Genomic DNA, 13,740 nt, shown 5'->3' on the forward strand with positions numbered 1-13,740 from the left:
AAATCTTTGGAGCAATGTTGATTCAGATCTTCGGCCCATTTTAAAATTAGGTTGCCATCTTTCTAAATTCCATATATATGTGTTAGTATACTGTATTGGTGTTTTTCTTTCTGGCTTACTTCAATCTGTATAATCGGCTCCAGTTTCATCCATCTCATCAGAACTGATTCAAATGAATTCTTTTTAACAGCTGAGTAATTTGGCAATGACAACCCTGTATGCAAGACAGGAAAAAAGACACAGCTGTGTATAACGGACTTTTGGACTCAGAGGGAGAGGGAGAGGGAGAGGGTGGGATTATTTGGGAGAATGGCATTCTATCATGTATACTATCATGTAAGAATTGAATTGCCAGTCTATGTCTGACGCAGGATACAGCATGCTTGGGGCTGGTGCATGGGGATGACCCACAGAGATGTTATGGGGAGGGAGGTGGAAGGGGGGTTCATGTTTGGGAACACATGTAAGAATTAAAGATTTTAAAATTTAAAAAAAAAGAAAAAAAAAGAAAATATCTGGAAAAAAAATAAAAAACAAACAAACAAACAAACAAAAATTAGGTTGCATGTGTGCATGCTAAGTCACTTCAGTTGTGTCTGACTCTTTGCAACCCTATGGACTGTAGCCCACCAGACTTCTCTGACCATGGGATTCTCCAGGTAATAATACTGGAGTGGGTTGCCATGTCCTCCTTCAGGGGATCTTCCCGATCCAGGGATCAAACCCTCGTCTCTTATGTTCCCTGCACTGGCAGGGAGGTTCTTTACCACTAGTGCCACCTGTGAAACCCCCAATAGGTTTATTTGTCTTTTTAATATTGAGTAATAAAAGTTCTTTATGTATTCTAGATACAAGTCTCTTATTAGATATGTAATTTGCAAATATTTTCTTCCATTCTGTGGGCTGTCTTTTTCCTTTCTTGATGGTATCTTTCGAAGTGGAAAAATTTAATGCAACTCGAAAGGTAGAGCTGATTGGATTTCTTGACAGATTTTATGTGTAAAGTGCAAGAGAAAGAGAAAAATAAAGAATGAATCCAAGGCTTATGGTTTGAGCAACTAGAAAGTCCACTGAATTTTACTTAGATGGAAAAAGTGTGGGTGTACAAAAGGGAGCATATTTGAGCTAGACTGTGGGTCATGAATTTTAAGCTTGGCTTTGGACATGTCAAATCTGAGATGCCTACAGACATCCAAATGCATGTGTTGAAAAGGCACTTGGGTATGTGAACTTGGGATCTAGAGAGAATTTGGGGTTGCAGATATAAATTTTGAGTGTCAGTCATACATAATACTACCAAAAGAATGATTATAGGTGAAGAAGTAGAAGAGATTCAAGACACAGTTACTGAGGAAACTTGAAAGTGTAGAGATCAGAGTGCAGATAAGGAAGAAGTAGCAAAAAAGGTGAAGGGAGCGTGATGGCAGAGAACCGAGAGAGTAGTGTCCTGGGAAAGAGAAGACAGCACTCCAAGCAGGAAATCATCAATTATGTCAATATAGCTCATTTAGGGATGAGACGACCATTTGTGACCAAGAGCTATTTTGTTGGATTGGTGGGCATAAAAGTTTGTTTGGTGTAGGTTAGAGAGAGAACAAATTTCAGAGTCAGAGACAGCAAATTTAGATGACTATTTTTAACGAGATTATAGCAGAAAAGTCATGTAGTGGCTAGAAGAAATGTTAGGTTGAGTTTCTAGAAGCAGAGCTTGAGATAGAGATTTGGGTATATGTGGTTTACAGAAAGAATGTCTTAGGATGGAAGAGTGAAGATAGCAGTAGAAAGAAGGGGATGGAGCTGTTTAAGGATAAGGTTTAAACTGAGTGTGCTTCAATTTGACCTCATGGGGTACTCTGGAACATGAATTGTACCAATGAGTTGGTCCTACCTTAAAGCAAAGGGCTGAACTTCTGTACTCCCATGTCAGTCTGTCATAGGTGCTGATATAATTCAGTGGGTTACACACCCAGTGGAGGTGTGTGACTTCTTGGGCAAGGCAGCTCCTTTTTGTCTGGGGGCAAGATTCTGAAGACAGTGGTCTATTAGCAACCAACATAGCATCTGGAGATGGGTCCACATTGTTAAATAAACTATCAAGGAGAAGAATCAGTAGCATTCACTCTGGGGGGCAATGGAATCTAGAACATTTCGTTTCTTATTTACTTGGCTAAGGCAGGTCCTAGCTGTGGCCTGTGGAGCCCTCGTTGCATCAGGTGGGATCTCAGTTCAGTGCACGGACTCGAGTTGCGGCACACAGGCTCAGCAGTGGCAGCACATGGACTTAGTTGCCCAACAGCAAGTGGGATCTTAGTTTTCTGACCAGGGATCAAACCTGAGTCCCCTGCATTGTTAAGGCAGATTCTTAAACCTTGGATCACCAGGGAACTTCAAAAATTTTTAAGTAGGAGATATTATAGTATGTTTTTCTTGAATGGCAAAGACATAGGTGGGAGGGAGAACTAATAAATCATGAAAAAGAGAGAGCAACCAATTCTACCTCTACTAATTCTGCTATCCAGCCTTTAAACATTTGGTCATAAATCCATATCCACAATAAGATAAGATACTCTGAAATATCATCCTTATAATAAAACATCTAAAATGCTGAACAAACTTTTAGAAAAGACTTAAAAATAACATTATTAAATGAGTCAAAATGTAAACTTCCACTTATAAGACAAATAAATCATAGGGATATGTGGTATACCATGGTGACTGTAAGAATACTATTTCATACTTGAAAGTTGTTAACAGATCTTAAAATTTCTCATTATAAAAATATTATGTAAGTGTGTATGGTGATGGAGGTTAACTAGAGTTATTATGATCATTTTGCAATACATATACAAAGATTAAATCTTTTTTTGTACATTTGAAATTAATATGTCAGTTATACCTCAATAAAAAATTAAATAACAAAAACACTCCATTGCTAAACATGAAAATTTCAGAAGCCAAACAAACATGTCTACTAATTTTCTTTTCTCTGAACAACTTAATTTACCTTTATGTGCCTTAGTTTTTTCATTTGTAAAATGAAAAAATTATTGTAATATATGTATCTGATAATTTTTAATAATATTTATATGAGATAATATATGAAAAATGCTCAAATAGTGCTTGGCTTCTCTCTTTCTCCTCCTTCCCACCCTTCTTGTATTTTTAGCTGAACCTCCCTCATGTACCTCTTGCAATTTTTTCTTTACTGTTGCTGAAAGATTTGTCACTCTCCATGAAGTGAAGGCGAAAGTTGTTCTGTTGTTCCTGACTCTTTGCGACCCCGTGGACTATACAGTCCTTGGAATTCTCCAGGCCAGAATACTGGAGTGGGTAGCCTTTCCCTTCTCCATGGGATCTTCCCAACCCAGGGATTGAACCCAGGTCTCCCCCATTGCAGGCAAATTCTTTACTAGCTGAGCCACAAGGGAAGCCCAAGAATACTGGAGTGGGTAGCCTATCCCTTCCCAACCCAGGAATCAAACTGGGACCTCCTGCATTGCAGGCAGATTCTTTACCAACTGAGCTATTAGGGAAGCCCCATTCCCCATACAAATTACATTATTTAATGCTGCTCTGTCTTTTTGGGTGTGCTTGCTCCCGTAAAATACTCACAGCCACCTTGACCTTATTCTCCTGAGTCTTGTTCTTTATTAAAAATGATGCTCATGATAGAATGCCATTCTCCCAAATCATCCCACCCTCTCCCTCTCCCTCTGAGTCCAAAAGTCCGTTATACACCGCTGTGTCTTTTTTCCTGTCTTGCATACAGGGTCGTGTATACTATCATGTAAGAATTGAATCGCCAGTCTATGTCTGACGCAGGATACAGCATGCTTGGGGCTGGTGCATGGGGATGACCCACAGAGATGTTATGGGGAGGGAGGTGGGAGGGGGTTTCATGTTTGGGAACACATGTAAGAATTAAAGATTTTAAAATTAAATAAAAAAAAATGATGCTCAGAGGGTTCATGGCCATGATGCAGATTAGGAAGACTCTGAGTTTACCTCCTCCCATCGGAACACTAAAATTGCAATTACATACAGAACAACTATTGATCAGAAAGACTGGAATCTAGCAGGAAACTTGCTCTAAATGAGTTATAAAGAAAACCACAATGAGACAGGTAAGAGGGGTAGTGATGCCATGTAGTCAAAACCCATACTGCCAGGTGGGTGACCCACAAACTGGAGGAAAATGACAACAGCAGAGGTTCTTCCCAAGGAATAAGGAGTATAAACTCAACACTGAGTTCACCAACCTGGAGATTTTGCACCAGGAAGATGAGTGCACATTGAAGAACATTTGGCTTTGAAGGCCAATTGGGCTTATTTTCTGGAGATCCAAAGAGTTGTGGGAAATAGAGACTCTTCTCTGAAAGGGTGCACACAAAATCTTCTATGATCTGGGACCCAAAGCAGAAGCAGTAATTTGAAAGGAGCCAGGTCACCAGCTGGTCTTGGAAAGCCTCCTAGAGAGGCACCTGGAGCTTACCCTGGGGACATAGACACTGGCAGCAGCCACTTTTTGAGCTCCTTTTACCACAAGGACACTGGTACTGGCAAATATCATTTTAGAATTTCCCTCTAGCTTTTTAGCACCTGGAATGAGACTAACCATTGGTCTCATTTAGCACCAGTACTGGCATACCTCAGAGAATCAGCTAGCTGGGTAGGGACACAGCCCCACCCACCAGCAAGTGACCTACCTTAACCTCTTGAAAAGAAAGTGAAAGTTGCTCAGTCATTCCTGACTCTTTGAGACCCATGGACTATAGAGTCCATGGAAGGCCAGAATACTGGAGTGAGTAGCGTTTCCCTTCTCCAGGGCATCTTCCCAACCCAGGAATTGAACCCAGGTCTCCCATATTGCAGGTGGATTCTTTACCAGTTGAGCCACCAGGGAACCCCAAGAATACTGGAGAGGGGAGCCTATCCCTTCTCCAGTGGATCTTTCCCAACCCAGGAATCTAACTGGGATCTCCTGCATTGCAGGTGGATTCTTTATCAACTGAACTATGAGGGAAGCTCAGCCCCCTGAACCCACAGTCATCTCTGAACCTGACTGTTCACCAGAGGGTGTAGGATTTCAGCATTACACACTAGTGTGCTGGCACTGACCCCAAGATCCCTGGGACCCCAGCATCCTGCAGCAAGAGAAACTGCAACCTGGATCTACCCAACAGTGAGCCAGCACTAGCCCTGGAACACACTGAGCCTGAACCCTCCCCACCAACAGACTTTGGGACCCACTGGGCCCCAGTCCCATCTACCAGAAAGCCAATATCAGCTCTGAGATGCCTTGGACACTTCAGCCAGCCACATCAGGACTCAGCTCCACTCACTTGTGGGCTAGTACCAACTGGAAACTGCAGCTAGCTATATCAGGAACCAGCCCAACCAATAATCAGCCTAACACTAGATCTTGAAAGCCCAATCCAACAACCAACTCCTTTAGGGCCTGGCTCCACCCAATGGTGGGCCAGTACTAGACCAGGATCCTCTGGGGCTCTACAGCCAGGTTCCTGGTGACCTGGCCTTGCCAATCAATGACTGGAAGCCTTCACACAAGTCAGGGTCTTATCACCAACCAGACCAGGGGCCAGCCACACCTACCAGACAGCCACAGTAATCATCTCAGCACAACATAGGGACCCATACAGACAACACAAGAGGTACACATTAGAGTATATAGCTCTGGTGACCAAAGGGAAATACCTGGCTGATATCATATGACTGCTCCCCAAAAAGGCCACTTTCCAAGATCTGGAAATGTAACTAACCTACAAAGGCTTAGAAATAAAGAAAGAGATGACAGAAGACTGTTTTCTGAAGGAAAGAACAAGATGCAGACTGATACAGCCACTATGGAGAACAGTATGGAGATTTCTTAAAAAAATAGGAGTAAAACTACCATATGACCCAGCAATCCCACTATTGGGCATATACCCCGAGGAAACCAGAATGAAAAAGACACATGTATCCCAATGTTCACTGCAACACTATTTACAATAACAAGCACATGGAAGCAATCTAGATGTCTATCAGAAGATGAATGGATAAGGAAGTTGTGATACATATACACAATGGAATCTTACTCAGCTATAAAAAGGAATACATTTGAGTCAGTTCTAATGAGGTGGATGAACCTAGAGTCTACTACACAGAGAGAAGTAAGTCAGAAAGAGAAAGAAAAATACCATGAAAGTATTTGTAACTTCCATTTGTAACTCTCACAAATGGAGTGAGAAGTTAGAAGTTTTTATCAAAAGGTTAGAAAACTTAAAGAAGAACCAGAGATGAATACAACAACCGAAATGAAAAATACGTAAAGAGAATTAACAGTAGATTAAATGATGGTGAGGAATGAATCAGTAAAATGGGAACTAGAGAATGGAAATCACTGAAACTGAACAGAAAAAAAGAAAGAAGAAAAAAATGAGGCCATCTTAAGAAATATCCAGGAAAACATAAACCTTAATAACATTCACATTTTAGGGGTCCCAGAAAGAGAAGAGAAAGAAAGGAGCAGAGAACATATTTGGAGGCATAATAGATGAAAATTTTAACCTGGGAAGGAAAACAGACATCCAGGTCCAGGAAACAGAGAATTCCAAACAAGATCAACCAAAGAGGGAAACAACAAGAAACGCTGTAAGTAAATGGTGAAAATTAAAGACAAAGAGAGAATATTAGAGGCAGCAAGAGAAAAGCAACAAGTCACATACAAGGAAATTCCAATAAGACTATTATCTGACTTTTCAGCAGAAACTCTGCAGGCCAGAAGAGAGTGGCATAATATATTTAAAAGCAGTGTCTATTACTTATGATAAAATATTAAAAACTGCCATATATGAGGGCTTAAAAAAAATAAAGTGATAAAAGGAATAAACCTACAACCAAGGATACTCTAATGGCAAAGCTTTTATTCAGATTTAATGGATAGATTAAAAGTTTTACAGACAAGCAAAAGCTAAAAGAGTTCAGCACCACCAAATCGCTTTACAAGAAATGTAAAAAGGTCTTCCAAAGCAAAAAAGAAAAGGCCAAAACTAAAAATATGAAACTGAAGAGAGGAAAAGTGTTAATTGTTGAAGGCAAATATACAACAAAGCTGGATCCACCACATAGAAAGCAAGTAGGAAAGTTAAAAGAGAAAAATAGTAATATCACCCATATCTGCAATTAGAGGTTAAGGGACACACAAAACAAAAGGATTCAAAATATCATGTCAAAAACACTAAACGTTGGGGAGTAAAAAATTCAGGGTTGTTTCAAAATGCATTTGAAATCGGGAGATCAGTAAGCTAAAATAATCACGTACATAAATTAGATTGCTGTATATAAACCTCACGATAATCACAAAACAAAAATCTATAATTGATACACATATAAAAAAGAGAAAGGAATCCAAATATAATGCTCGAGATAGTCACCAAATCACAAAGGAAGAGAACAAAAAAAGAAAGTAACAAAACAGAACTACAAATGACTCAAAGTGATTAAGAAAATAGCAATAAATACACATCTATCAGTAATTAATGTAAATGGAATAAATGCTCCAATAAAAGACATAGAATGGCTGAATGGATTAATAAAAAAGACCCTTGTATATGCTGCCTACAAGAGACTCACTGCATATCTAAAGACACACATAGACTGACAATGTGGAGATGGAAAAAGTATCCCATGCAAATCGAAATGAAAAGAGAGCTGCAGTAGCAATACATGTATCAGACAAAACAGACTTTAAAAAAAGACTGTAACAAGAGACAAAGCAAGATGTTACATAAAAATCAAGAGATCAATTCAAGAGGAAAATGTAACAACTGTTAATATATGTGTAAACTACCGCACAATTGCACTCATCTCACATGCTAGTAAAGTAATGCTCAAAATTCTCCAAGCCAGGCTTCAGCAATATGTGAACCATGAACTTCCTGATGTTAAAGCTGGTTTTAGAAAAGGCAGAGGAACCAGAGATCAAATTGCCAACATCTGCTGGATCATGGAAAAAGCAAGAAAGTTCCAGAAAAACATCTATTTCTTCTTTATTGACTATGCCAAAGCCTTTGACTGTGTGGATCACAATAAACTGTGGAAAATCCTGAGAGATGGGAATACCAGACCACCTGACCTGCCTCTTGAGAAATATGTATGCAGGTCAGGAATCAACAGTTAGAACTGGACATGGAACAACAGACTGGTTCCAAATAAGAAAAGGAGTACATCAAGGCTGTATATTGTCACCCTGCTTATTTAACTTCTATGCAGGGTACATCATGAGAAACGCTGGACTGGAAGAAACACAAGGTGGAATCAAGATTGCTGGGAGAAATATCAATCACCTCAGATATGCAGATGACACCATCCTTATGGCAGAAAGTGAAGAGGAACTAAAAAGCCTCTTGATGAAAGTGAAAGAGGAGAGTGAAAAAGTTGGCTTAAAGCTCAACATTCAGAAAATGAAGATCATGGCATCCGGTCCCATCACTTCATGGGAAATAGATGGGGAAACAGTGGAAACAGTGCCAGACATTATATTTTTGGGCTCCAAAATCACTGCAGATGGTGACTGCAGCCATGAAATTAAAAGATGCTTACTCCTTGGAAGAAAAGTTATGACCAACCTAGACAGCATATTCAAAAGCAGAGACATTACTTTGCTGACTAAGGTCCGTCTAGTCAAGGCTATGGTTTTTCCTGTGGTCATGTATGGATGTGAGAGTTGGACTGTGAAGAAAGCTGAGTGCCAAAGAATTGATGCTTTTGAACTGTGGTGTTGGAGAAGACTCCTGAGAGTCCCTTGGACTGCAAGGAGATCCAACCAGTCCATTCTGAAGGAGATCAGCCCTGGGATTTCTTTGGAAGGAATGATGCTAAAGGTAAAACTCCAGTACTTTGGCCACCTCATGTGAATAGTTGATTCATTGGAAAAGACTCTGATGCTGGGAGGGATTGGGGACAGGAGGAGAAGGGGACGACAGAGGATGAGATGGCTGAATGGCATCACTGGCTCGATGGATGTGAGTCTGAGTGAACTCTGGAAGTTGGTGATGGACAGGGAGGCCTGGTGCTGCAGTTCATGGGGTTACAAAGAGTCGGACACAACTGAGAGACTGAACTGAACACAAGAATACCTATTGATAAATACATAAAGCAGGTATTACCAGATGTAAAGGAAGGAACTGATACTAACAAACAATAGTGGGGTCTTTAAAACTCTATTTACATCAATTGACAAATCATCAAGAGAGAATATCAATAAGGAAACACTGGCCTAAAGTGACACATTAGTGCAATGGACTTAACAGATATGCATAAAATATTCCATCTAAAAGAAGCAGAACACATATTCTTTTCAAGTGCATATGGAATATTCTTTAGGATAGATCACGTGCTAAGCAAGAAAACAAAGTACAGTAAGTCAAAGAAAATTGAAATCGTATCACCTGTATTTACTGACCAAAATGCTGTGAGACTAGAAATGAATCACAAGAACAAAAAAACTACAAAAGCTACAAACATAAAGAGGCTAAACAATATACTTCTAAATACCCAATGGATCACCAAAGAAATCAAAGAAGAAATTTAAGGAAAAATCTGAAAACTAATGCAACACAATGATCCAAAATCTATGGAACACAGCAAAAAAGTTCAGTTTATAACAATATAAGCCTACTTTAGGAAGCATGAAAAATACCAAATAAAACAACCTAGCCTTTACACCTAATGGAACTAGAAAAAGTTTTAATAGAAGGAAATAAATTATAAGGGTCATAGCAGAAATAAATGAAAAAGAGACTAAAAACAGTAGAAAACATCATTAAAACTTAAATCTTTGAAAAGATTTAAATAAATTGATAAACCTTTAGCCAGTCTCATCAAGAAAGAAAGAGGGCTCAAATCAATAAAATCAGAAATGTAAAAGGAGAAATTTCAACTGAGAAGTGCAAAACATTCTAAGAGCACTACAAATAATTATATACTGACAAAAGGGATAGCCTAGCAGAAATGGAAAAATTCCTACAAATGTAAATCTCCCATTGAACCAGGAAGGAATAGAAAATATGAACAGACAAATTACCGATAATGAAATTTAAGTAGCAATGACCTCCCCGACAAGCAAAATCCAGGACCAGATGTTTTCACAGGTCAATTCTACCAAACATTCACAGAAGAGCTATCACTTATAATTCTCAAAATATTTCAAAAAATTTCAGAGAAAGGATTGATTCTGAGCTCAGTCTTCCAGGTCAGCATCACCTGATATGAAAACCACATAAAGATATTACAAAAAAGAAAATTACAGTCCGTAACACCAATAAACATAGACACAAAAATCCTCAACAAAATATTAGTAAACCAAATTCAACAATACATTGAAGAAAGGATCATACAGCATGATAAAGTGAGATTTATTCTAGGGGAGCAAGAGTCATTTAATATCCACAAATCAATTAATATGATATATGATATACCACATTAACAAATTCAAGATTAAAATCATATGATCATCTCAATAGATTCAGAAAAAGGTTTTGACAAAATTCAACATCCATTTATAAAAATTCTCCACAAAGTGGGTATCAACAAAATATTTGTTGTTGCTCTTGTTGTTTAGTTACTAAATCATGTTCAACTCTTGTGGCCCCCATGGAGTATAGCCCGCCTTTTCTGTGTCCATGGGATTTCCCAGGGAAGTATACTGGAGTGAGTCACCATTTCCTTCTCCAGGGGATATTCCCAAACTAGGGATTGAACCTGTGTCTCCTTCATTGGCAGGTGAATTCTTTACCACCTGAGGTGAATTTCTGAGTCACCAGGGAAACCCTAGAGAAAATATACCTCAACATAATAAAGACCATATTTGATAAGCCCACAGCTAATGTCATACTCAATGGTGAAAAGCTAAAAACACCTCCTCTAAGATCAGGAACAAAACAAAGATGTCCACTCTCTCTGATTTTATTCTATATAATATTGGAAACTGCAGCCACAGGAATCAGACAAGAAAAAAGAAATAAAAGGAAGCTAATTTGGAAAAGAAGTAAAATTGTCACTGTTTGTAGATGACATAATACTATTCCTAGAAAATACTAAGGATAGCAACAAAAAACCAATATTGACAATGAACTATCAGAAAGAGATATTAAAAATACAATCCCAATTACAATTGTACCTAAATGAATACATTATCTACTAATAAATCTAACTAAGGAGTAAAAGACTTGTATTTGAGAAACAGCAAGACACTGATTAAGAAAATAGAAATGTCACAATGGAAAGATATATCATGTTAATAGATTGGAAGAGTTAATACAGTAAAAATAGGCAAGAGAATTTATAGATTCAATGCACTATCAAAATATCAATGGCAGTTTTTCAAAAACTAGAACAAATGATTCTAAAATCTGTATAGGAACTCAAAAGACCCTAAATAGCTTAGCAATCTTGAGAAAGAAAAACAAAATGGGAATTAGCGTGCTTCCTGATTTCAAACTATATTACAAAGCTACAAAATTCAAAACAGTATGGTATTAGCACAAAAACAGGTACATAGATCAATGGAACACAATAAAGAGCCTAGACATAAACTCATGCTTGTATGAACAATTAGTTTGTGACAAAGGACACAAAAATACACAGTGGATAAATGATAGTCTCTTCAACAAGTGGTGGTAGGTCAGCTATATGAAAGGAATTGAATTTGACTACTCTCTCACACCACATAAAAATAAATTCAATTTAAAGACTATAAATAAATTCAATTTAAAGACTATAAATAAATTCAAGTAAAAGACTAAATGGAAGACCTGAAAGCATAAACTCCCAGAAGAAAATAGGTGTTATGTACTTTGACATCAGTTTCAGTAATATTTTTTAGGATCTATCTCCTTAGCAAGGGAAAGAAAAGAAAAAATAAACAGGACTACATCAAACTAAAAAGCTTTGGCACAGGGAAGGAAATTGAACAAAATGAAAATTCAGCTTACGGAACAGGTGAAGATATTGAAAGTGATATATTTGATAAGGGTAATTTATCTAAAATATATAAAGAACTCATTCAACAACATCAGAAAACCCACATAACCTGATTAAACAATCAGCAGTGAATCTGAATATACATTTTCCCAAAGAAGTCATACAGATGGTTAACAGGAACATGAAAAAGATGCTCAATATCACTTATCATTAAAAAATCCAAATCAAAGTCACAGTGAGATGTCACCTTACACCTGTCAGAATGGCTATTATGAAAAAGACATCAAAATACAAGTGTTGGTGAGGATGTGGAGTAAAGGGAACTGTTGTGCACCTTTGGTGGGAATGTAAATAGGTGTAGCCCCTATGGTAAACAGTATGAAAATTCCTCAAAGAATTAAAAATAGAACCACCACATGATCTAGCAATACAACTTCTGGGTATTTATACAAATTAAAAAAAATTCTAATTCAAGAAGATGTACACACTGTGTTCATTGAAACATATTTCCAATAGCCAAGATATGTATGTACACAACCCCAAACTCACCACTACATGGATACATGTATTGGACATAGGCACAATGAAATATTGGTCATAGAAAAGAATGAAATCTTGCCATTTGTGACAACATGGATGCACCTAAAGTGTATTATGCTAAAGTGTCAGGCAAAAAATATCAAATACTGTATGATTTCATTGATATATAGAATCTAAAACAAAACGAATAAACACTGCAAAACAGAGTTATAGATAAGAGAACAAACAGGTGTTATACAGAGGGGAGATGATTAAAGAGAGGAAAGGAATATGTGAGGGAAATCAGGATGTACAAGGTTCCAGTTGTGAATAAATGAGTCAGGGATATGAAGTGTACAAGGAGGGGAATATAGTCAATAACTATGTAATGTATTTGTAAGTTGACACATCATGACTAGATTATCATGGTAATCAATTTGAAACACACAGAAATATAGAATAGTTCCCTGATGCTGGGAAAGATTCAGGGCAGGAGGAGAAGGGGGTGACAGAAGATGAGAGGGTTGAATGGCATCATCTCAATGGACATGAGTTTGAACAAACTCTGGGAGATAGTGAAGGACAGGGAAGCCTGGTGTGCTGCAGTCCATGGGGTTGAAAAGAGTCAGACAGGGCTGAGTGACTGACCGACAATAAGATGTTGTAGCATAGTATTATAGTGTTATAAGCTGATTATACTTAAAAAGTGAATAAACAAACAAACAAACATAAAAGTAATCTGATTACTAGAACTGGAATGGGGAGGGGAACTGGATCAAGGCAGTCAAAGATACAAACTTATAGTTATATGAAGGGTTAGTACTAGGGACTTGATAATTAACACTGCTGTACATTATACATAAATATTAAGAGAGTAAATCTTACATGATTAAGGTTAGCTGACCTACCACCACTTGTGGAAGAGACTATTGTTTCTCCTCTGTGTATTTTTGTCTTAAAATCCTACATGATTAATTTTTCTGTTTAACTTTTTTGACTAATCTTTTAATCCTGGGAGGTTACAGCTATTCACTTTATTCTGTATAAGAGGAAACAGGTACAGAATGGTTAAGTTACTAACTTGTTTAAGGTTACACAGCAAATCCATGTAAAAGAATTTGACCAATAATAAAAGGCTTCTTCTTCTTGCTGAAAAGTGGAGATGGGAAAGGGATAGAGAAGACCACTGATACTTGTTCAGAAATTAATGTCCATTAGAGATCAAACGGAAGGGTGAGT

Source organism: Capricornis sumatraensis, chromosome 4, assembly GCF_032405125.1.
Source record: "Capricornis sumatraensis isolate serow.1 chromosome 4, serow.2, whole genome shotgun sequence".
Classification (NCBI taxonomy): domain Eukaryota; kingdom Metazoa; phylum Chordata; class Mammalia; order Artiodactyla; family Bovidae; genus Capricornis; species Capricornis sumatraensis.